Raw genomic sequence first — 26,008 nt, 5'->3', positions numbered from 1 at the left:
AAATATTTATTCAAAATATGATTATGTCCTAGCATTTTTCAGGGGTGTTTGGGTGGTGTCACTGTGACTTGGTGCGCTGCATTGGTGAGTACATAGTTGGGGGGTCGCATATGTGTGTGCCCGTAACCTTTCGTCCTCCCCCTCCCGTGTGTCGTAGGTGCAGTACTCACCGTTGTCGTCTGCGCCGGACTTCGTACTCGTGGTAGATGAGAAGGTAGACGAGAGCAGGTAGGATGTTTAATTCGGGTTCCATGCTGTCCTCCTTCCTCCTGGAGTGCGTAGTGGTGAGCGTTTTCCCGTCCGTAGTCTGTTTCCGCCGTGTTTTTATCGGCGGTGCTCCCGCCCCGGAAAAGGTGGCGGATTGGTGAGTTGGAATAGTGTGGGCGGTACATTGTCTGCCGCCTGTCTGTTGGCGGGGACCGCCGCGCTGTTTGTTTGTACCGCCGTGGCGGTCGGAGTGTTAAGGTGGCTGTCTGTGTTGGCGGTTCCCGCCAGGGTCAGAATCCCATATTTTTTACCGCCAGCCTGTTGGCGGGTTGGCCGCCGCTTTAACACCGACCGCCAGGGTTAGAATCACCCCCTTATTTTCTCAACTGGATTTGTAAAAAGAAATAATTCAGAGAGCGGCGTTCACCAAAAATTGAATACTTTTATATCTGGCATAGTACACAAGACCATTATTCCTGGTAAAAAAAAAAAAAAAAAGACATGTATTTGCCCTTTATGAGCATTATCATTGCTAGCTCATGCCTTTCTAAGGGATATGAGCATATGTTCTGTGTTGCAGTAGTGGCAGGATCTATCTGGAATACAACACTAAATATTGCCCAAATAACTCAAGTGTCAGGCTTAATATCACCCTGTAGGATACTTTGCCTGGAGATATACTTTGCATGAAAATTACTTTGGCATGAAAATTACTATGCCGGAGAATATGTTGATTACAATGTGTATGCCCTAAGAAGGATATCTGAAGTCCATAGTTGACCACTGTCATTACAGTTAACATGCCCAGAAACCAGGACAGAGAGAGCATGCTACACTGACAACATTATGTATGGAAATAGGGAATATCCTACAATATCTCATGCTAGTGAATTTCTAAATAAATAGCAGGAAGGGCCCTTATCTTGCGTACACCACATCCAGTTTTTCTCTTTCTCTGAGAGCAAACAATGGATTTTTCTTCCTATTTATCTATGTGCCATCAACACTTACAAATGTTTCAGAAACCACCTTAACTCCTCATTTTTCCCTAAAGTAAGCAATCTCATCAGACTATGGGCCTCATTATGAGTTTGGCGGTCTTAAGACTGCCAAACTTTTGAAGGCTGTCAGCACTCCTGGCGGTCCGACTGCCAGATTACAACCCTTGTGGTTGGACCACCAAGGAACTGCTGCCACTGCCAAGATCACAGATCCCGGTGGGGTGGCGGCAGTTGAAGTTGTGGTCAGCCAAGGTGGTGCCCAGCGCAGCACCGCCATGTTGATCATGAGTCCACTTTCCAGCAGCCTTTCCACGGTGGTTTCACTGCCATGGAAAGGCTGGCAGAACACCACTGCTAGAGGCCCATGACATCAGCAGTGCAGGGTCCCTCCTGCAAGCACCCTCAGAATGTGCACATTGCAAGGGTGCTGTTGTGCAATGGTCAGTGCTGTAGCACTACCTCGTAATATGATGTTTCTGCTAGTCAGCCTGGGGAAAACATTGTAATACGACTGGGGGTGAGGCTGCCAGTATGATGGCATCTCATCCCCACAGTTTTGGCGGTCAGCTGGCCAGACCACCAAAGTCATAATGAGACCCTATGTCTTTCTTGTAGGTTACTTTAGCACCAAGAAACCTGGGTTCATGAGAGCTCTATAAAATATACCAACATACCTTAAAAAATAAATATGCCCTTGAAAAGAAAATGGTGCTGGTCTACGAAGAATGTATTGTAACACAACTCAATGACTATGGGCCTCATTATGACCTTGGCGGTCAACTGACCACCACACCAGCGATGGTGGTTGTACCGCCACCAGGCTTGCGATGAAGACCGACAGATTATGACCACGGAGGTGATCCCTCCCATACACAGCCAATGGACTGCTTGAACTGCCAGTTCGGTCTGCCAATCGACCATGGAGGTTGCCATCTTCAGGCTAGCGGAACACCATTCACCACCCACCATATTATGACATAGGAGACCACCAGGAATTCCAGGGGGGACCACCGCCATGAAAAGCCTGGTGGAAACGACCCATACAAAAAGAGACACTCACCACCAGGGACACAAAGGAGTGTGCGACCGCCATGTAACCCGAACTGGAAGCCCTGCCGATGCTGTGCCACGCGTTGGGAGTCCAGGAGCAGCAACACAGACGAAGACAATGACGGTGAGTACAGCAGCCTAGCACACAGGGGAGGGTGGGGAGAGTGACACACCCACACGCACACCATACACACATACCGCACACGGTGAACAATCCGCTGAAAAGTAAAACAACAATAGAAGCCAGAAGTAAAAAAAGCCAGGACAAATACCTTTGGACCAACTACTGTATTCCAGTGGGAATAGGGATCACATTAAAATCATTGAACTATATACATAAAGGGCCATTGGCCCGTCCAAATGTGTCCATGCCACTACACATGGCAACGTGAGAGGCCCATCTTGACTCTCGACAGCCCAAGTGATTCCACTGGACAGGGACATTGATGTGGAAGGCAGGCACCTCAGGGGGTGGGGGGCAGGGAGAGCTTTTCATTGAAGGGCGGTCCTTGGATTTGGGTTTGGGAGGGTGTGGGCCTTTGCTCCTCTGTTTAGGGGGCTGAGCAGTGTGCTAGGAGCGGGGGGTCAGAGTGGCTGTCCCATGCTTTGTAGTGTTTTTTTTTTATTAACAGGGGAGGGACATCTGTAGCACCAGGGGGACCATGAGAGGACTCGAGGTACTAGGCTGGAGGAGTGGAACCTTCCTTTTCCAGACATGACAGGGTGGGTCAGGAGGAGGTAAGCGGTCAAGGCAGGCAGGAAACGTTTTTTAGTACAGTGGGGTGGAGTGTGGGAGGAGGTTTGGGAGTGGAGGTAGAGGGATTGGTTGTAGGAGGAATAGGTGTGCTGGACTGGGTTGCAGCTGCATGTGCAGTGTGCGGTGAGATGGATGGCTATTGAGTGTTTGAGTGGAAGCGTTTCTGTGTTTTTGGAGGGGGCCGACAGGGTGGGAGAGGACAAACAGGTCCACAAGGTATGTTGTGGTGAAGTCTGCAAGTGAGATGGGTGTGCTGCATGTGGTTGTGATGGTGGTGGTGGTGACTGCGCATGTGGTGAATGGGGTGCTAGTCTACATGCCTGCTGTAGTGATGACTGTGGGCAAGGCTGTACAAGTGGCAGGATCAGGGACTGAGGATGCAGTGCTTACAGGTGTGAGTGCTGATGTGACTGTGAGGGAGGAGGAGGAGGGGGAGACAGTGGAGGCAGTGGCTGTTGTTGTGTGTGCACCTGGGTGTTGGCTGTGTGTGTGCTTGTGGTGTGATCTGTGGTGCATGTGCTTGTCTTTGCAAATCCTGTTTTTTGTCTTGAGTTCATGCTGGTTTGATTGTGTGCTTGGGATGGGTGGGAGGAGAGGGCTCTGGGACTGGGAACAGGTAGTTGGAGGGGGACGGGGACGGAAAAACCAGGGACACTGACTGCCATTAAAGAGGAGGCCGGAGGCCAGAGCCTAAAACAATCTCTGTAGGGCAGCCAAGACACCATAAATGCCCTCCAAGTAGGCTTTGCATTGCTGCATCTGGGATGCCAGCCCCTGGATGGCATTCATTATGATTGACTGCCCTACAGAGATGGATATCAGAAGGTCAGTAGCCTCCTCACTGAGGGAAGCACTGCTGACTGTGGCAGGGGCTGAGGTGCCTGTGGCGAAGGAGATGCCCACCCTCCTGGGTGAACGGGCAACTGGGTGAGGGGGCACGGGGAGGGTGGTGCTGGTACAGGGGGTGGTGGAAGATGATGTAGCTAGGGTGGTCCCAGAGGGGTCCGCTACCACCAGGGAGCTTCCATCAGAAGAGGAATCAGAGTCTGTTGTTGTAGCTCCTGTCTCGCCTGTTGTGCTCCATTCACCATCCAAACCACTGGCCCCCTCAGCGTCGGATGACACTGCCTCCTGGGTCCCGTGGGCTGCAGCTCCCCCACTCGCTGGTGCCCCTGCTCCTTCACCAGATGATGCTAATGCACACAAGGACAGGAGAAAAAAAGGAGAGAGGTAGGGGGAGAAAGAAAGGGAGCACAGGGTTAATTACAGCAGTGACAGCACATATGGCATACACATCACAATGACTCACTGGAACTAACACTATGCAGGAACAACCACAATACCAAACCAGTGCCTGGGAACAACAGCAGAAATGAACTCAGACACAACCATCTGCACACCTACTGAGACTCACTAAGCCATGTCTGCCTGTTGACAAAGGCACAGCTACACAATTCCTACAAAGTGACTGCACAATGTGAAATTTCCAGGTCACACCACCTAGGCAGTGGACATCAGAGCATCACAACAACATCTGTGATGTAGGTCTCTGATTGCCAATACCAAATGTACATACCACTCACCATTGCTAAGTAGGACTCTACAAGATTAGCTACATGGGCATATTGGACCATACAATGACTAGAACCTTGCATCCAAACACCATGGCAAGCATCAGGAAAGAATTCCACACAGTGTGTACTCACTCCCTTGTGGCTGCTGTGTTGCCTTCCAGCGCCCATCGAACTCCGGATTGGCCACTGAAAGTATGAGGGCCATTAGGGGGTCAGGGCCCGACGGGCACCCTTCCCTCGTTGGGAGGATGTCCCCAGCTTAGCCTCTGCGGTCTTCCGGGCCCAGTGTCTCAGGTCCTCCCACCTCTTTCTGCAGTGGATGCTCTGACATATATGTACCCTCAGGCTCTGCATGTCCTTGGCGATGGCACGCCATAACCCTTTCTTCTGATGTGCGCTGACCTGCATAGGGAACACAGAGGGAAGGACACAATGAACTCCACACTACATTCTGTTACAGTTATGGTTTACATACTGCATAGATCCCACATTTACCTTACACATTACTCGTACCTCTGTGTACACATTGAATGCAGCAGAAATACACTCCCCAAGTGACACACTGCCTGCACACACATACATCTACATATAGCCATGTTGCATCCAAAGTACCCAAAAGGTGCTCACCTGTTGATCTGGAGGCCCATGCAACTGTCCATACAAGTGTAGGACCCCATCCACAAGCTTCTCAAGTTCTTCAGATGTGAAGGCTGGGACCCTATCCCCTGTAGCATGGGCCATTGTGGGTACCAGACACAGGACACAACAGCACATGCAGTGGAGGTGTTGATATAGTGAGAGACAGGAATCAAGTGAAGTGGGATACAGAAAATATCGGTCACGTCCGCGCCGGTGAACACCGTCACCGCCAGTGGTGATCATCATTGACCCATGTGCTCCATAGACTTCTATGTTAACCAATGAGGAGTTGCACGGCAGTGCAGACCACCCTCAGCCATGAAGCCAAACGCCGGCAGAGTGAGGTCACTTCCACCTGTCCATGCATGCAGGACAGGCGGTTGCCATTTCCTGATGCTGGTACTGATGGCGGTCAATGTAATGTGCATCATGGGTACCGATGGTAGACACCAAGGCAATTCCCATCCACTACATACTTTGGTTTGGTTGTAAACTCTGGTACCCAGATTAGATCTCATACCAGTGCACTGCTTGCAGATGAGTTTTTGACAGAACATGTAAAATAGGGTGCTCCAAATCACAACACACAACTCCGACTACATCTGTGAGACACAATGGCAAATGAATAGTATGTATTTTTGAAGAAGTCCGTTTGCATGTAGAGGACACCAGTGAAAATTACAATCATTGGCTGCGTGAGTTGGATGAGACTGCTCTGTATACTGTGATGTTGTGTGTCCATCCTTCCTGTTGTCACACACTTACGATGTTTGGTTTATTTAGACACCAACCATTGTGGAGGAGGAGGAGGCATGCACCCGTTTACAGAACCCTAGTCTACTTGGCTACCCTGGAGGAACGCCATATTATACTCACCTATCATCTTGACAGGGCCACAATCACTTAACTGTGTGCACAATTGGAGCCAGATCTCATTCCTGCTACATGTGTTCCTACAGCAATACCCACTGCAGAACAGGTGCTGTCAGTGCTCCACTTCCTGGTAAGTGGTTCTTTCCACGTGACTGTGGGCTTGGCTGTAGGTATGTCACAGTGAATGTTTTCTAATCTGCTGAGTAGAGTTTTAGCTGCCTTGCTGAAACAGATGAGCAGCAATATCTCACTCCCCCATAGTGATGATTTGCCCCCTGTGAAGGCTGCATTCTACACAATGGGACACATTCCACATGTGATTGGGGCTTTAGACAGGACCCATATTGCCTTGGTCCCTCCCAGGACAAATGAGCAGGTGTTCAGAAATAAGAAGAATTACCATTCAATAAATGTCCAGATGGTGAGCCTTGCTGTTCAGTACATTTCCCATGTTACTGCCATGTTTCCAGGATCTGTGCATAATGCCTATGTATTGAGGAACAGCAGCATCCCACAGATGATGGCACAACTACAGAGAGAGAGAGTGTGGCTCATAGGTGAAATTGAGGTTTCACACAATGTATGTCACTGTATGCCACGTGGGGTTGTCCTCTGTGCTATTGTACATGAGTAATGTGTGTCTCTCACTACTTCTAGGTGACTCACGCTACCCAAACCTATCCTGGCCATTGACACCAGTGAGGAATCCGAGGACAGGGCCAGAGAAGCGCTACAATGAGGCGGTGGTCAGACCAGAAGAGTAATCGAAAGGACCTTTGAGCTACTGAAAGCCAGGTTCAGGTGCCTCCATATTTCTGGTGGATCCCTACTCTACACCCCTGGGAATGTCTGCCAGATAGTGGTGGCCTGCTGCATGCTGCACAATTTGGCTCTCAGACGCCATGTGCCATTCCTGCAGGAGGAGGGGGGAGACAATGCACCTGTGACAGCAGAGGACACTGAAGACAGTGATGAGGATGGGGAGGAGGAGGATGTGGACAACAGGACATATCTGATACATCAGTACTTCTAATGACACTCAGGTAAGCCTGTACTTCTGTTAATACCTCCATTACAACTAAGTGCTGTGTGGCTGCTGTGTTGTGCCAAGCAAAAATGTGTGCATTATGTGACCTGACATTGTTACATCTGTGATCAGTTGTGCCAGTGTTTTGGTGATAGTGATCAAGCTCATTTACCACATGCAATGTATCAATAGTTTAGCATTTTCCAATACATGCCCACTACAAACTGTGTCCTCATTCCATACAGTACTTAGCATTTGTTGCTGTGAATGTTATGTGAGTTACAATGTGCTTACACAACCTCTATGTGACTTCAATTTCCCTGACAGTGTTGCCCAGACTAGGTGGTCCAAAGAAGGGATTGGCATACTGACAACATGGCATAGCTAATACTGTGGTATCTTGTGTGAGGGCCTGAAATGAGTTGTTTTTCCTCACTTATGGTGTATGGAGTCAATTGCTGTGGACATTTCTGAGTTGAAGTGACCATTGGAATGTAGATTGTTATGTTACAGGGCCTCATGTTGCCCTACTCCCTTTACTTCTCATTTGAATGTCACTAATGGTTTCCCTTTTTGCAGATGTTGGTGTGTCACTACCGTGAACTCATGTGATGCCTGCATACTGCTTCCACACAGTTTGGTGGATGGTGACTTGTGGCATTCTCTCACACTGGTTATGTGTACCCCATAATGATTGTCCATTGGATGGATTCACACTTTACATTACATTTGCACAGGATGATAAATGTCAAGACATTGCACATTGTTATAGTTCAAGCACAAAACCTTCAGTTGTGTTTAAGTGTGTTTATTGAATTGACATAAAGGAATGGATAGTGCAATAGAGTGGGGTGAAGGTGGACAAAACCTTCAGTGTAGTGATCCAGTTAGTTTGTATTACAGGTCCAGTATAATTGGTCCTTTAGGAAAAGGAGCAATGGCAGTCCAAGATAAACAAGGTTTCTCAGTGGTACACAAGGGAGACTCATAGGAGAGGCTCACTTCTTGGCAGTGGTTTTGGTCTTGGCTACAGTTTCTGGTGGCTGTTTTGTCACAGGGAATGTTTGTGGGGTGGTTCTTCTACTGCAGAGGGAGGGGTGCTGGTGGCCTGGGAGTCCTCTGGCAGGTCCTCCTGTCCACTAGCTGCAGCAGATGTAGAGGGCTGGTCAGTACACTGGCTAGTGGAAGGGGCCCGCTGGTGTGTTGTGTACTCATGCATGATGGTAGCCATGTCGGGGGGCATGGCCAAGCCAGCAACGATGGCTGACACGAGCCGATAGAGCTCCTCATCCTTCCCTGGATTATCCGGCAGCATCCAGCATATGTGGGGCCGGTGGCGCTCTCACGACGGACGCGCTGCGGCGCTGAAGCGTTCCGGATTGCCGTGGCTCTGGGTGGCAGCCCCCCTGAGAATCGCAGAGTCAGAGCAGGCCGTGCCCACGAGGGATCTGCGGCCTGGGGAGCTGAGGTGAGCGGCAGGCGCAGACCCGGCGGTGTGTGCGGCTGAGGTGCCGGGGAGGCCCAGCTGTTGGGGCCTGAGGAGAGGAGGCGTCGGGAGGGCTGCCGGCCCCGGGTGAGCGACGACGGGGACCAGAGAACCTTGAGATACGTCGAGGCAGGGGACTGGGCTTCCTGGTGCGCTGTTGCCGTGATGGTCGAGGAGTCTGGGGCCTGCCTCCCGCGCTGATTAGAAGAGGCGTGGTGCGGGGGCACTAGACTGCAAGTCAGCCTGGGGCACCCGGGGAGCTAGATACTGGCTGCCTGAAGTCTATTAGAATGTGGAAGAAAAAGTCTGTAGGGGCATTACTGGCTGGGCTACTCGTGCTGCTGTGCGGTGCCATCCTGGGGGCGCATGCAATCAGGCCCAGTCCTCATCGTGCTGACGGAGTGCTGGTTCAGATAGTGCTTGGAGCGGCTTGGGAGTGGATCTGTTGCTGGTTTCAGTGCTGGTGGCGGGGAGCTGACCCCTGCTGGACTATGGTGATGAGAGACTGAGCCATTGGTTTAGCTGACTGAGAGACACTGAGGGCTGACTTGGGGGCCCGTTTTGCTACACGACTGCAACATTCATTAAGTTGACCCTTCGGTTTGGTCCTCCTGGCCTGGCTGGGTGTACCGGTGGGCTCCCGCGTGACGGCACCGATTGTGTGCTGCCTGGTTAGCGGCGAGGTGCCAGTTGATGTCCCTATAGATCCTGGATATGGCGGGGACGGGCCGCCTTCGCTCTGGAACTGGGGCTGGGAGGTCGCAGGACACCGCAACGCAAGACAGCCAAAAGCTAGATGCTGTGCTGGCTGCAGTGGAGTGCATTAGTGATTCACTGGAGCGGGCCCGCACATCCCTGGAAACCAAAATAGACAAGGTGGCGAGCGACCTTGTCCTGCTGCACGCAGACCACAGTAACTTGGCGGACAGGACAAGTACAATTGAGGTGCGGGTGGACGAGCTGACTCCGGCGACGTCTCACCTAGAAACCAAAATGGGAGACGCACTGACCCGCATAGGAGAGTTGGAGCGTCGTGTTGAAGATGCGGAGGGCTGCACCCGACGAAATAACATATGGGTGGTTGGTCTATGGGAGTGTGCGGAGGGTCACGATGCTGTGGCCTACCCTGAAAACTGCCTCTGAAGGTTAGTACCGAGGGAACACTGACCCCTTTCTTCTCAGTGGAGCAAGCGCATCAGATTCCTACAGGACCAAGGCCTCCGGGAAGTGGCCCTCGCCACTTTGTAATCCGCTTGCTCCACTATGCAGACAGAGATATAATTCTCAAGACTATGAGATCCTCCTCACCGCCCCGAATTGATGATGCACAGATAATGCTGTTCCCGGATTACACACTGGCGGTGCAAAGAGACCAGGCCTCCTACTTACCCCTGAAGCGCAGGCTCCGCGCACTGCGCCTTGAATACTCTCTCTTATTCCCAGCCAAACTCCGCATCATAGCCGAGAACAAGTCTCACTTCTTTGTCACGCGGCGTGGAAATGGCTGGAGTCAATGGGCCGTATCAAGGGCCGTGAGGCGGAGGGGAACCCGTCTGCACCGAGGAGCAGGCACAGCCGAGCGAGGCGTGGCTGCAAAGGAGGAGGTGTGACCACTGAGAACGCAAAGCACGCTCCTGACCTGGAACAAATTATACAGGAACGGCGTGGGGCACTGCAGTCGGTGGCGGCTATCAATGCCTCTCCGACAGCATCGGAAGCGGAAACTGAAATTTCACAACCCCCCAGTGATCAACCTACTACACCGGACTGGTTCTCTGAATTGAGTTTCCCGGCATGCCTTGTTGTGACCCCCGGCACCACGGATGATCTATTCTAGACTCTGCTGGCGCCCACCGGGGTGGCCCGGAGATGTTGAAACTCTTCCCTCGGCATGAGCGATGCGCTTTGTCTATAGAGACGCTATGTCATTCTGTATATGTTGACCAGCGGCGTGCCAGTTGAAGCATGGGGTAATTAGTGGGTGGCTGCGTAGCCTTCATTGGTACCCTAGTTATTTATCGCACCGCTCGCCACTGGCCCCTCACTCCGTTATCCACACAAGCCGGGGTGCATGGATTAGTACACGCTCATTCTAGTGTTACGTGGCCTATCCCACTCTCCTACCAGTGGAGAACTAACATGTATAATTTTTTTGTTGACTGTATAAGTTGTTTGGTTTGGGCGGAAACCGGTTGTTCATCTGCTCTGATGGTATTAGATTTGTTATTTTTGATTTGGAGTCTATACATAGGATGCCTATCAGAGTGCTGGGGACCCACCATTGTATGCACAAACTTGCGCTCATGGGCCGAACGGATAGCGCAGAGCCACACCACCTAGACGCTGCCATGAACTCGCAGATTGTCATCACGTGGAACGTATGCGGCATGCACACGCCTAAGTGTAGGTACTCCATATACCCATATCTTAAAAGACACTCGATGCACATTGCCTTTCTGCAGGAAACCCACTTGGCGCTCCCGGGGATTCCCTGCTTGCAGAGGCTTAGGAGAGGGCAATTATACGCAACTCTACCTACGCTAGGGGCGCCATGGTCTGGATCAAGCCGGGCGTCCCCTTTGTAGCAGAAGACCAAATCATAGATGCTCAGGGGAGATTTGCCCTGATGGGTGGGCTGCTTGTGGGCCGAGCCATAGTGCTGGGCTCCATATACGACCCGAATGTAGATTCCTGCGCACTTTGTCTACTCAGTTGTCAGGGTTGAGTGATTACCCTTGGTTACTGGGAGGGGACTTCAACAGTGTGCTAGATATAGACTTAGACCGCTCCTTCCCCCCACTGCCTACATCGCCCACTGTGTCAGCTGCGCGTGCGTTGGTCACCTGGATCAAAAACTCGCACTTACTTGATATATGGCGGCAATGTAATGTCACAGATAGAGTTTACTCGTATTACTCTGCCCCACACTCCCTGCATGTGCGTCTTGACAGAATACTCTGTACACAAAATTTGTCCTCTGCGGTCATGGACACAGATTATTTGGGTTGAACGCACTCCTAACACAACCCACAGCTTGGGCGCTTGGGCTGGGATACTTCCCCTCCAGCTGTCCCTACTTGGAAACTTAGACCTGAACTACTGGAGGATGCAGCGTTTAAAGCATTGCTAGATGCGGCGATCCCCAAATACTTTAAGCATAATGACGGCACTGCCTCCCCAGGCCTGCTGGAATGGGACGCCTTTAAGGTTTACATCAGAGGCCACTGCATGGGGACGCAGTGGAATCTGCGTCACTCGGTTGAGCATGATCTTGCCCATATAAAGGGGAGCCTGCTGCGCCCTGAGAGGGAGGCTACCCGAAGCCCCACTGAGGTGGCTCTGTTGTTTAACGTTCGTGCTGAGCGCTTCTCCCTTGTCGAGCAGCTGCGTCATTTAAATTATGCTGCTCACTCGGTGCGTACGCATGTCTCAGCAGACAAGTCGAGCAAGCTTCTGGCCTGGCTGACCAGAAGTGATTGAGATCACGGCCCAATTGTGGAGATTCGCTTAGAGACTGGTAGCTTACTTCATACACCTTTGGAAATACATTCTGCGTTTATGCAGCACTTTAGGACTTTGTACGTCTCAGCTACAGCTCCCCACCGACGGTCCTGCACTGAGTTTCTTTCTGGGTCTGTGCTTCCTTGCCTTACGGCCACCCAGAGGAATGCGTTGGAGGAGTCCCTTGACCTCACTGAGATTCAGGCCAGTATCCGCGAGCTGTCAGATGGTAGGACACCAGGCCCGTATGGTCTGCCGGCCGACTCTTACAAGGCATTCGCTTCAACTCTTGCGCCTCGGCTACTCTGCGTCTATGAAGAGGCTGTGCAGAGGGGATTCTTGTCGACATCCCAGAATGAGGCGATGCTAGTATCCCTTCCCAAACCCGGCAAAGACCCGACGGAGTTGGGCTCATACTGTTCATTGGCAATGCTCAACACAGATTATAAAATATTGGCCGAAACCCTAGCAACTATGACACCGGGTTTGGTGCAACCGGATCCGAACTGGTTTGTACCTGCGAGAGATACATCACACAACATTCTGCAGCTGTTCCGTGTCATGCACTATTCAAGACGGGACTGGCCGCTGGCGGGATGCCTTGTCCTCGACCTTGAGAAAGCTTTTGATTCTTTAGAGTGGCCTTACCTTTTTGAGGTCCTACAGCGGTTTGGCATTGGGCCACTTTTTTCACATGGTTTAACTACTATACACTAATCCTCAGGTCTGGGTCAAAGTGGGAGGGAATATCTCGTAAACAGTGAACATGCGTAGAGGCACAAGGCAGGGTTGTCCCCTTTCCAGCTACTGTTTTCCCTTGCCATGGAGCCCTTGGTGGCGGTTCTATGCGACAGGGGCTCCTATTGGGGAATTGCCCTAGGAGATGGCCTGCATGTGACATCGCTATATGCTGACGACCTTTTACTGTATTTCAGAGATGTCACGCGCATCCCTCCAGAGGTCGGGACCCTACTGCAGCAGTTTGCCTTGCTCTCTGGACTCAGGGTTAATTGGTCTAAGTCAAGTCTTTTTCCCTTCGATCCCACGCTTCCAAATCCAGAGCTTTGTCTCTCTTGAAATACTGTCCCTTGGCAGCCTCACACATTCAGATATTTAGGCATACGCATTTACCACCATAAAGAAGGCTTAATCAACGGGAAACTTAAGAGAGCGGTGTCCTCCATTAGATCCCGCATGGCTTTCTGGCAAACTCTACCGCTGTCGGTGGCGGGCAGGATAGCACTGTTAAAAATGATTGTCTTACCAAGCTTATTGTATTATTTTTCCAATCTCCCACACTATATTCCGGCCAGTTTCTTCAGGGGCCTGGATCCCAAGTTGAGAGAATTTATCTGGAACGGGGGCGCTGCAGAGTTGCGCTTTGGAAGCTATACATTCCGCTGGAAAGAGGTGGTCTATCGGCTCCTAATCTGGAACATTATTACTTGGCTTCTCAGCTTCAGTGGGTGTCCAAATGGCTAGCAGGCCTTCATCATACCGATACGGTGACTACTGCGGGCCCCAGGTGCCTCATGCAGGTGACAAACCTGTTTCACCCGCTCATGCGCGCGGTGTCGCCGGGGCAGCTTAAGGTGGCCCACAGCTGTTACCGAAGGTCTCTGCACCTTGCGGGTGGGACTGTTCCGTTTGCCCCAGCCTTGGTGCTGCTGGGTACTCCTCGAGGCTCCAAAGTCAAGTCAGGAGCTGAACTATGTGAGTGCCATGCGGCAGAGCTGTGCACGTTGGGCGATCTGTATAATGATGGAAAGCTGCTCTCGTTCTCTGAACTCGTCCAGGAAACGGACCTTCCTGCGGGACAGTTCCTGCTTTATAACTCGCTGTTGCGGTCTTTATCATCTAAGTGGGGTGACCTGTCGACCGCGCCCCCAACTCATCTGCTGGTACAATACATACAGGTGATGGGGCAGGGACGACACCTGATTAGGTGGTTCACAAATGCGCTGCTTATGCACATGACCCTAGAGTACGCCACACTGCGTGCGGCTTGGGACATTGATTCGGCTACCCCATTGACAGACGCGCAATGGAACTCTGTTCTCTCCAGCCACATTAATATACCCCGCAACTCCAGATTTTGCCTGATACAATTCTATATCATTCACAGGACATACCATACGCCAGCTCGCATTAATAGATATTTCTACCGTTGTGATGCAGCTTGGCCCCGTTGCCACCACATTAATGCAGATATGATTCACATGTTATGGTCCTGTCCCTCCTTACACTGTTACTGGAGAGCAGTAGTAGACTGCTTGTCAGAGTGCACAACACGTTCAATTCTGTTCACATGGGAGGTCTGTGTACTGGGCCTTTTCCCTAGGAACACGCGCCACAGAGCTGCTGCAAGATTTCTGGACCTAGGCCTGGTAACGGCCAGAAGGCTGATAACCCGTAGGTGGAGGTCTGCAGATGTGCAAATTGAACTGGCTTGGAAGTGTTCGTTTGAGATCTGGGCGGGTGCGGAGGGGGTGGCATTGAGACGGGAGGATGCACTGGGGTTGCGTAGGTATCCATTGTCAGATAGTTGGGAGACGATGATGGTGCACTTGCAGGGTCTAGGAACAGGTTCAGGTATGGAGGAATTAGACTAGTAACTGTGATGGAAATGCACCTAGTCTAAAGATAGGAGCGCGCAGTGGTGCATGCCTGAGCACTAGTCACTAGTTCTGTTTTTGTCTTAATGGTGTAGGGGGGTTTAACACAGGCAGCGGGCACCTGGTGCTTGACATGTCCCCAACATATGTTAGCGCGCACATGCGTCATGGAGGGGTTTCCACACACACGAAGGCAATCTTCTATAAATGTCAACCACTTGAAGATATAGCACTCCATTGTTTGAAATCGTTATTATTGTTATATGTTGCTTGCTCTAGGACCAGTACTTACATAAACAATTCTGCAAAAATGTATTGATCTTTGCGTACAGACTAGAGAGGCACTGTGGCATCTATTGCCCTGCATGTAATACCAGAGACCCAAATTTTCCTTGCATGGATCTTCCGCATTCGGTGTCAATGTATCCTCCTGTTTGTAAGATTTAGTAGAGCACATTTGAGAATTCCATTCAGAGCTCTCATTGTTAATAGCCAGTATGTTTTGATATCTGCTTTTTACTGGTATAATTACGCAACATGACTGGCAATTATGAATATTTGCTGTACAAATGTTGATGCAAAAGTCAAAATGTTACGATGTGGCTGAAAAACAATAAACAGATTTCTGAAGAAAAAAAAATGATGGTAGCCATGTCACTCAGCACCCCTGCAATGGAGGCCATGTTGGCATTTAAGGTATGCAAATGCTGGATGACCTCCTAGTGGTCTTCCACATGCAGCCTTTGGTTCTCCTGCAAGATGAAGTACCTGGCCCATCCTGTCCTGGGATTTCTGATGCGCTCCCAGGACATGTGAGAGTGCTTCCTGGGCAGTCGGTTCCCTGGTTCGGCCCATCCCTTGGCGCACAGCTATCCTCCCACTGGTCATGGCTATCCTCCCACTGGTCACCAGGACCTTCTTCATCTTGCCTGTGTGGTGTTGACCCAGGTCCCTGTACAGGTGGGTACACTGTTGATTGACGTGTCCTGGGGACAGAGGTCTGGGGACATTGGGTGGCTGCTGTGGTATTGGAGTCCGATGTGGGGTGCCCTGTGGTGGACTGGGTGTTGCCTGTGATGTTTGGCTTACCAGTGGTCCCAGATAGGCCAGGGAGATCATCCAGATCCAGACATCCAAAGTTGCTGTCATCACTGGAGTCTTCTTCTGGTAGAGGACTGGGTTGATGTGGCACATGCTGGGTGCTGACATTGGCTGAGATACCTGTGGGCATGTAGGAGAGTTGTTACATTCATTGTCAGTTACATATTCAGCATTTCTGGTTTTCCCTATGTGTGGCTGTTGTTCTTCCACCTTTGGTTTGTGTATGGTGATGGATTGTGGGATTGGTAGTGCTACATGCTGTCCATGCATTACTGTTGTGTGTGCATTCTGAGCTTGGAGGGGTGTGCTTGCAATGGGTAGGGCATGCAGGGGTACACAGTTGAGGGTGGTTATGGGGGTGGTTCTCTGTTTGGGATGGAGTGGGGTGAAGAGAGTCAGGGTGGCGGGGTGAAATGCCATGCAGGTATCAGTGGTGATGGGGTAGTAATGGTGACTTAGCAGTGTCCAGCACTTCAGTGATTCCAGTGAGGCCCTCTGGTTGCAGGATAGCCGAGACTTTCTCCTCCCATGTTGTTAACTATGGGGGAGGAGATGGGGGTCCAATGCCAGTCTTCATGTCGGCAATCTGGTGCCTGGATGCCATTGCACGCACCTTCCCCCGTAGGTCATTTCACTTCTTTCTTATGTCATCCTTTGTGCATGGATAGGTTCCCACGGAGTTCACCTTGTCCACGATCCTCCACCATAGCTCCAGCTTCCTGGCAATGGATATCTGCTGGACCTGTGCACTAAATAGCTGTGGCTCAACTCTTACGATTTCGTCTACCATCACCCGCAACTCCTCATCAGTGAAATGGGGGTTCTTTTTTGAGGACATGCCTATTGTGTAGTAGTTGTATTGTGTGTGTTGTTCAGAGGGTGGAATGTTTTGTCGGGATGCAGGGTGTGTGTGAATGTGGGATGCTGTGTAATAGTGATGGTGTCCAGTGCTGTTGTGTGTTAGGTGTTGTGGTACAGTGTATGGTGTGTGATGCGTGACAGGTGTGTAGGTGATTGTGGCTTGTGTGTGCAGTTCTGTAAATGTTTTGGCTGGTAGCGTGTGGCTAGGTTTTCACAAGTGCAAAGACTTGTGGGTTGTGTGGTGGTGTGTTATATAGTGCTGTTGGTGGGTGTGTATGGTGTGTGTATATGTGTCAGGTGTAGGTATTTCAATCTGGCCAATGCTGGCTTCTGTTGGTGTGGAGTGGCCAAACTGACCGCGGCGGTCCCCACTGCCAATGGGTAACCACTGTTGAGTGATGACTGTGGTGATTCATGGGTCATTATTTCGAGGGCGGTGTGTTGCAAGCATGGCAGGGAGGGTGGTGGGACTGACTGTTTTTTGCCTTCGTTAGGTCTTGCGGGATGTCAACTTCGCATCTTTGTCAACACAAGGGAAACATCGGGCAACCACATTTCTAGGTTGTGTTGTTAGTAAAGCTGATTACTTGAGAATTATTGAACCATAAAATCACATTATTTCAGGGAAGAAGAGACACATCTAAAAGTTAAACATGACTCAACAACGCAAACACAGAATGTTGGCACACAGTCAGGATGAAGTCAGAACCTCAGAAGCAGTGATTCGTCAATCCAAGGTCAGAACGCATCGATGGGCCTTGAATGTAAACATAGTCATATTCCATTAATCCAAAAGTAAAAAAAAAAGACTTTGTACTAGTTTGAGTGGATAATATAACTTGTAAAACCATGAGTCGGCCCACGTAATTTGATCAGGTCAATAATACCTCCCTACTCCTCTGAATCAGAAACGTATCTAATGTCAATAACGTTTACTTCCTACTTTAAGATAAATGCAAAAATTATCCCTATCGGACTTTTCGTTTCTTTAACAAGCTCTTGATTCACAGTGACATACATTATATTTAAAGATATAACATTAAAATTGCATGAGTTATTCTAATCAGACTGTTCACCGTCTGGTCTAATATTTGTTTTCATTGATAGCCATTAGCAGATTCTCTACTTAACTGAGTGAGTACATATGTGCAATCAAGTGATGTCTAATTAGGCAACTCGGGCAGGTGCGATGAAAACTGTAAAACGTAAAATGCCAGTGATATGCTAAAATATACATATAGCCAAACCTGTATTCTTTATCCACCCTGCTGCGTTGCGTAAATAGAGTGATGACGTAAGGTTATCCCAACCATTTCCCCAATGCTCCATGCTTCCCAACCTGACTGTGAGATATCTGACACTGTGAATTCTCTTTAGAAAGGGGGTCACTAGTTGGCAGTGGCTTGCATCCGGTCCAAGTAGGAACCCTCACTCTAGTCAGGGTAAGGGAGCCATACAGCTAAGATGACCCCTGCTCACGCTCTTTAAAGCATCAACATTAGGTCAATTAATCAATCAATCAATCAAATTTATTACGTGTGCTACTCACCCGGTATGGTCTCAAGGCGCTTGGGGGGGGGAATTTTGCTAAAAAAAACAAGTTTTGAGGTGCTTTCTGAAAGTTAGGAGGTTCTGGGTCTTGCATAGGTTGGTGGGGAGGGAGTTCCAGACCTTGTCGGTGAAGGAGAAGGATCTGCCACAGGAGGGGGTGCGTGGATTCAGGGCACTGTCGAGAGGGCGAGGTCGGCGGAGCGGAGCTGTCGAGTTGGGTTGTGAAAGTTGATTCATTCGTTGAGGTAGGCTGGTCTGGTATTGTGGAGAGCTTTGTGAGTGTGGATTAGGATTTTGAAGATGATCCTTTTGTTGATGTGCAGCCAATGTAGGGATCTGAGGTGGGTGGAGACGTGTTCATGGTGAAGGAGGTTGAGAATGAGACGTGCGGCTGCGTTCTGGACGTGCTGGAGTTTTCTCTGAAGTTTGGCAGTGGTCCTTGTGTAGAGGGCGTTGCCGTAGTCCAGTCTGATGCTAATGAGGGCATGGATGACTGTTCTTCTTGTTTCTAGGGGAATCCATTCGAAACTCTTGCGTAGCATGCGGAGGGTGTAGAAGCAGGAGGATGATATGGCGTTGATTTGCCGAGTCATGGAGAGAGAGGAATCCAGTATAATGCTGAGGTTGCATGCGTGGGTGGTGGGTGTTGGGGGTGGTCCTAGGATGGTGGGCCATCGTTCCATGCTGTCTTGTTGGGACCAAAGATGATGATCTCGTTTTTTTCTGAGTTTAGTTTGAGGTGGCTTGCTGTCATCCAGTTGGCGATGGTGAGGAGTCCGGCGTGTAGGTTATTCCTGGGTTCCTCGTGAGGGAGATGATGAGCTGGGTGTTGTCAGCGTATGAAATGATGTTGAGGCCGTGGGGGCAGATGATGCTGGTGAGCGGAGCCATGTAGATATTGAAAAGGGTGGGGCTGAGGGAGGATCCTCCACAGATGTTCTAGGTGGCAGTAGACCAGAAAGGAGGGAGACAAACTCTTTGGGTTCTTTCGGAGAGGAAGGAGGTGAGCCAGTCCAGGGCTTTGTGGGGAATTCTGGCATTGAAGAGGCGTGTGCGAAGAGTTTGGTGGCATACGGTATCGAAAGCTGCAAAGAGGTCTAGGAGGATGAGGGCAATGGTTTCGCCCTTGTCCAATCTGGTCCTGATGTCGTCTGTGCAGGCGATGAGGGTGGGCTCGGTGCTGTGGTTTTTGCAGAATCCAGAGTGGGAGACGTCGAGTATGTTGTTTACCTCCAGGAAGTGAGACAGTTGTTTGTTAACTATCTTCTCTATGACCTTCATGGGTAAGAGGAATAGAGAGATAGGACGGTAGTTTGTGGGCTGCTTTGAGTTTTTTGAGTAGAGCGTTGACTTTGGCGTGTTTCCAAATATCCGGGAAGGTTGAGGTCTCGAAGGAGCTGTAGATGACTGCCCGGATCTGGAGAGCGATGGTTTTGTTGGCTTTGCTGAGGATGTGGTGGGGGCAGGGGTCTGTAGGGGAGCCTAAGTGGATGGAGCTCATGGTTTTGCTGGTTTCTTCATCGTTGGTGGGGGTCCAGGAGTTAAGTACGTTGGTGTGACAGGGTGCTGTGGTGTTGGCTGTGTCGATGGTGGTGATGGTGGGAGACACTGATGTGAAGCTTTCATGTATGTCTACGATCTTGCGGTGGAAGTAGTTGGAGAGGGAGTTGCAGAGGTCTTGGGAGTGTGGAGGGTCGGTGGCGCAGGATTGGTGCACTTACAGACGAATATCTCCAGGACTGCACACAAATGAGGTGTAGACAGATATGAAAGTCATGGACCCTCTTTACGAGTGGCCTGGTAACAGAAGTGGTACTTATTGCAACTGATAAAGTCCGGTTCCACTAAGCTGGAATTTATTGGATGTAATAACTGAGGATTTTGGTGCTTAACGCACCAATACACACGTTATTAGAAATGCTGGTCATTTTTAACCCTGATAAATATTAGCTGCCTATATTTATTTCAGAATACAAAATTTGTATATGTGCAGTTAAAAGACGCATCTCCATTAACCAGGCAATTGTAATGTTGATTTCTCTCTCATATGCTATAGAGCTTTGGCAGTAACACTACTTCTGTGGTCTCCTCTTGGGAAACACGAAATCAGATGTCTTTCCCTGATAATGCATTTGTTAAAATAGGTCGTCAGCATTCAAATCAGCAGCAGAAGCAGGCACCTGGTGCATCAAACAGGAAGCAGAATGTTTTCCATGCTGCTTGAGTAGTATTCCGAAATCCTTGTGATACTTGTCTATTTAGATCTAAGGTAGTCTTTGAGGGACTATACTTCATCTTCATCCAAAGAGCTAAAAAGGGGTTTTGGAAATTACAGGACTGAAATGTAACATGCAAGCAAACAATCTCCTGCATAAGTGTAAAAAAGATGTGCCCGAGTACACAAATATTAGTGTATACGCAGTTATTAAGTCACAGGGAAGTCTAGGAATTTGTTTTGGTAATGCCCTTGCAGTCAGCCATTAGAAACGTGAATTTTCCGTGTGAAAACTGAAATGAGCAGTGACGTGTGATGAGGTTGCGTTCCGATGAAGGTCTGGCGTGTCATCAACGATGCAATATTATACTAGCATTGACAATGGCATTAGGCCTGCCTTTAGAGTGCCAACGCATACAGACATTCACAAGTGTCGTTTGTGTCGCAAGCACAAATGCTGTTTAGCATGTTAAAGTGAGACCAACTGATTATGCCAAGGTAGGTGAGGGCGAGTGAATACGTTTTGCTACCTTAGAATATATATATATATATATATATATATATAAATATGTATATATATATATATATATATATAAGATACAAAAGCCTGAATGTGGGTAGCAAAGTATCGATTCACGGTACCTATTAGAAGTAAACTGTTCCTTCATGCATTCATTTGGAAGCAATTGCTAGAGGGAGGGATGATACACAAAACAGCAAATACTATGAGGCGAGGGAGGAATACACCTTTGGTTGAAGTCTTTGTAAACTTTAAAGAATTGGTAGCAATAGGCCATGTGTACACATATGCTTTCAAGGCAAACCTAAAAAACACACTTTTTATTCAGGACTTGGCAATAGTTCACCTACTTTACCTCAGACTTATCTCCTTTTTTAAAACAGTACACTTGAAAAATGGTCATGTGCCACCTTGAAAGCTAATACAGTTTACCATGTATGAACTTATTCGTGAGTCAAAGAGAATGTTTAACTACTACAAAGTATTAAGTACTTTGGACATCCATTTACTGGATTTTAATAATGTCACTGAGGTGCTCATATTCCATAAAATCGTGGGATTCAAATGTGTTACAAATGGGGTCTCTGGTTGGCAGTCAGTTTGCACTCTGTCTAAGCAGGGATCCACACTCAGGTCAGGGCAAGGGAGATACTCACTTAAGAAAACCCCTGCTTACCCCCTTGGTAGCTTGGCAAAAGCAGTCAGGCTTATCCCAAAGGCAATGTGTAAAGTATTTGTACCAACACACACAGTAATACAGCGAAAACACTATAGAATGGACACCACACTAGTTTAGAAAAATAGCCAATATTTATTTAAATCAAACAAGACCAAAATGACAAAGATCCAACATACACAAGAAAAAGTTATGAATTTTCAAGATAATAGAATCTTACTCTGTTAGAAATGGGGTCTTTGGTTGGCAGTCAGGTTACCCCCTGTCCAAGCAAGGACCCTCACTTCTAAAAGAGAATCACTCTCAGCTAACTCCCGCTCACCCCCTTGGTAGCTTGGCATGAGCAGTAGGCTTAACTTCAGAGTGCTAGGTGTAAAGTATTTGTACCAACACACACAGTAACTTAATGAAAACACTACAAAATTACACAACACAGGTTTAGAAAAATTGAATATATTTATCTTAACAAAACAAGACCAAAAGGACAAAAATCCACAATACACAAGTCAAGTTATCACTAAAAATGCAAAAAGAGTCTTCAAGTAATTTTAAACACAACGCTAACGCTGTTTTTACACGCCCAGCGGTGTTTGCGTCAGAAATTCAGCCGCACAATGGTCCGAAAACCACGCAGCACGGGTTGCGATCTCACCAGCCTCCGTCAGAGCTGCTATGCGTTGTTTCTTCCGGTCCCTTTGCAGGCGAGTGTTGATTTTCAGCCACGAAGCCGGCGGCGCGTCAATTTTTCAGCCACATATCGAAGCCACGTCGATCTTTTCCCCACACGGCAGTCTGTGTGTGGATTTCTCACACTTGGGCTGTCAGCTTCTCTTCTCAGGGTCCCAGGAACTGGATGGGCACCACTTGGCAGAGTAGGAGTCTCTCCAGAGGCTCCAGGTGCTGGCAGAGAGAAGTCTTTGCTGTCCCTGAGACTTCAAACAACAGGAGGCAAGCTCTAAATCAAGCCCTTAGAGATCTTCACAAGAAGGAAGGCAACACAAAGTCTAGTCCTTTTCCTCTAGCACAGGCAGAAACAGCAACTGCAGGATAGCTCTACAAAGCATAGCCACAGGCAGGGCAGCATTTCTTCCTCAGCTCTTCAGCTCTTCTCCAGGCAGAGGTTCCTCTTGGTTTCCAGAAGTGTTCTAAAGTCTGTGGTTTTGGATGCCCTTCTTATACCCATTTTGCCCTTTGGATTAAGCCTACTGCAAAGGAAAGTCTCTCTTGATTGTGAAATCCTGCCTTCCCCAGGCCAGGCCCCAGACACACACTAGGGGATTGGAGACTGCATTGTGTGAGGGCAGGCACAGCCTTTTCAGGTGGAAGTGACCACTCCTCCCCACCCTACTAGCACAGATGGCTCATCAGGAAATGCAGGATACACCCCAGCTCCCTTTGTGTCACTGTCTAGGCAACCAGCCTAACTGTCAAACTGACCCAGACAAGGAAACCACGAACAGGTAGAGTCACAGAAATGATTTAAGCAAGAAAATGCTCACTTTCTAAAAGTGGCATTTTCAAACACACAAGGGGTCATTCTGACCCCGGCGGGCGGCGGGCGCGCCCGCCTAGCGGGAACCGCCATTTGACCGCTCCACGGTCAAAAGACCGCTGGCGGCATTCTGACCTTCCCGCTGGGCCAGCGGGCGCTAACAATGTTAGCGCCCGCTGGCTCAGTGGGAAGGGGGCCTGCAACATTGAAGCCGGCTCCGAATGGAGCCGGCGGTGTTGCAGGTGTGCGGCGGGTGCAGTTGCACCCGTCACGCTTTTCACTGTCTGCTAGGCAGACAGTGAAAAGCAGGCTGAAGCCCTGTTAGGGGACCCCTGCACTGCCCATGCCAGTGGCATGGGCAGTGCAGGGGCCCCCAGGGGCCCCAAGACACACGTTCCCGCCAGCCTCTTCCTGGCGGTGAAAACCGCCAGAAACAGGCTGGCGGGAAGGGGGTCAGCGCTGCCCTGGAGGATTCTCCCAGTCGGGGGAAATCCGTCGGGAAACCGCCAGACCTGGCTGGGCGACCGCGATCGGAATAACAAATGAAGCACCGCCAGCCTGTTGGCGGTGCTTCCGTCATTCGCGACCCGTCGGAATGAGGGCCACAATCTTAAAATCAAACTTTACTGAAAGATGTATTTTTAAATTGTGAGCTCAGAGACCCCAAACTTCAAATGTCTATCCGCTCCCAAATCAGATTTAAAGGCAGCCCCCATGTTAACCTGTGAGAGGGACAGGCCTTGCAACAGTGAAAAACTAATTTAGCAATATGTCACTGCCAGGACATATAAAACACATTACTATATGTCCTACCTTAACCATACACCTCACCCTGCCCTTGGGGATACCTAGGGCCTACCTTAGGGGTGCCTTACGTGTAAGAAAAGGGAATGTTTAGGCCTGGCAAGTGGGTACACTTGCCAAGTCGAATTTACAGTTAACAACTGCACACACAGACACTGCAGTGGCAGGTCCAAGACATGATTGCAGAGCTACTTAGGTGGGTGGCACAACCAGTGCTACAGGCCCACTAGTAGCATATGATTTACAGGCCCTGGGCACCTCTAGTACACTTTACGAGGGACTTACTAGTAAATCAAAAATGCCAATCATGGATAAGCCAATTACATACAATTTACACAGAGGGCATATGCACTTCAGCACTGATTAGCTGTGCTAAAGTGCTCAGAGTTCAAAAGCCAACAGCAACAAGTCGGAAAAAATAGGAGGCAGGAGGCAAAAAGATTGGGGATGACCCTGCATAAGCAAAAAAGTCCAACATACTCCATAGAAAACAATGGAAAAGTTGTTGTTACAAAAAGTACCTGGTTTGCATAAAAAATAAAGCCACACAGGCGAGCATGCGTCGGACAAGCCAGCGATGCGTTGATTCCTTATTCGCAAGTGAGACAGTGCGTTGTTTCTTCTCCGGTCGGGTAGGCGATGCGTCGTCTTTCTCTCCCGCAAGAGAGCAATGCAGCGATTTCTGGGCGGTCACCTCGGTTCCAGACAGCTTCACATTGATTTTGACACCCAGGGATGTTGCATGCGAAATCCGTCCACACGTGGACGGGATCCATGGTACGTGGGGTTTGCATCGATTTTAGCATCTGCAAGTGGGTGTTGCATTGTTTCACCAGCCGCGATGCAGCTGATGCATCGATTTCCCAGCCATGAAGCAGGTGGTGTGTCAATTTCAGCCGCGATGTGGGTGGCGCATTGTTTTTACAGCCGCGTTGCAGGTGGTGTGTTGAAATTTTCACAGCACGGCTCCTGTGTGTCGATTTCCACGTTGGTTCCACCAGCTTCACCTTTCAAGGGCCCAGGGACTGGATAGGGTACTACTTGGCAGGGTAGGAGGCTCAGCAGAGAGTCTAGGTGCTGGCAAAGAACGTCTTTGATGGCCCTGAGACTTTGAAACAGGAGGCAAACTCAGTCCAGGCCCTTGGAGACATTTCACAAGCAGCAATATACCACAAAGTCCAGTTTTTGTCCTCCTTCAGGCAGAAGCAGCAACTGCAGACCAACCCAGCAAAGAACAGTCACAGGCAAAGGGGCAGTACTCCTCCTCCAGCTCTTTAGCTCCTTTCCTTGGCGGAGGTTCCTCTTGATTTCAGAAGTAATCTAAAAATCTGGGGTTTTGGGTCCACTACTTATACCCTTCTCTGCCTTTGAGGTAGGCAAACTTCAAAGGAAAGTCCCTGTTGTTTACAAGATCCTGCCTTGCCCAGGCCTAGCTCCAGACTCACACCAGGGGGTTAGAGACTGCACTGTGTGAGGGCAGACACAGCCCATTCAGGTGTAAGTGTCAGCTCCTCCCTCCGCCATAGCCAAGATGGCCCATCTGGATATGCAGGCTACACCCCAGCTCTCTTTATGTCACTGTCTAGTGGAGATTCAAAAACAGCCCAACTGCCGTCTGACCCAGACAGAGAATACCTAAGCAGGCAGAGTCACAGAGTGGTATAAGCAAGAAAATGTCCACTTTCTAAAAGTGCCATTTTCAAACTAACAATCTAAAAACCAACTTTACCAAAAGTTGTATTTTTAAATTGTGAGTTCAGAGACACCAAACTTCAAAGGAAAGTCTCTGTTGATCACAAGATACTGCGTTGCCCAGGCCTGGCTCCAGACTCACACCAGGGGGTTAGAGACTGCATTGTGTGAGGGCAAACACAGCCCATTCAGGTGTAAGTGTCAGCTCCTCCCTCCACCATAGCCAAGATGGCCCATCTAGATATGCAGGCTACACCCCAGCTCTCTTTGTGTCACTGTCTAGTGAAGATTCAAAAACAGCCTAAATGCCAGTCTGACCCAGACAGAGAATACCCAAGAAGGCAGAGTCACAGAATGGTACAAGCA

Source organism: Pleurodeles waltl, chromosome 2_2, assembly GCF_031143425.1.
Source record: "Pleurodeles waltl isolate 20211129_DDA chromosome 2_2, aPleWal1.hap1.20221129, whole genome shotgun sequence".
Classification (NCBI taxonomy): domain Eukaryota; kingdom Metazoa; phylum Chordata; class Amphibia; order Caudata; family Salamandridae; genus Pleurodeles; species Pleurodeles waltl.
The sequence above is the reverse complement of the archived record's forward strand: the minus strand, read 5'-3'. Positions refer to the sequence as shown.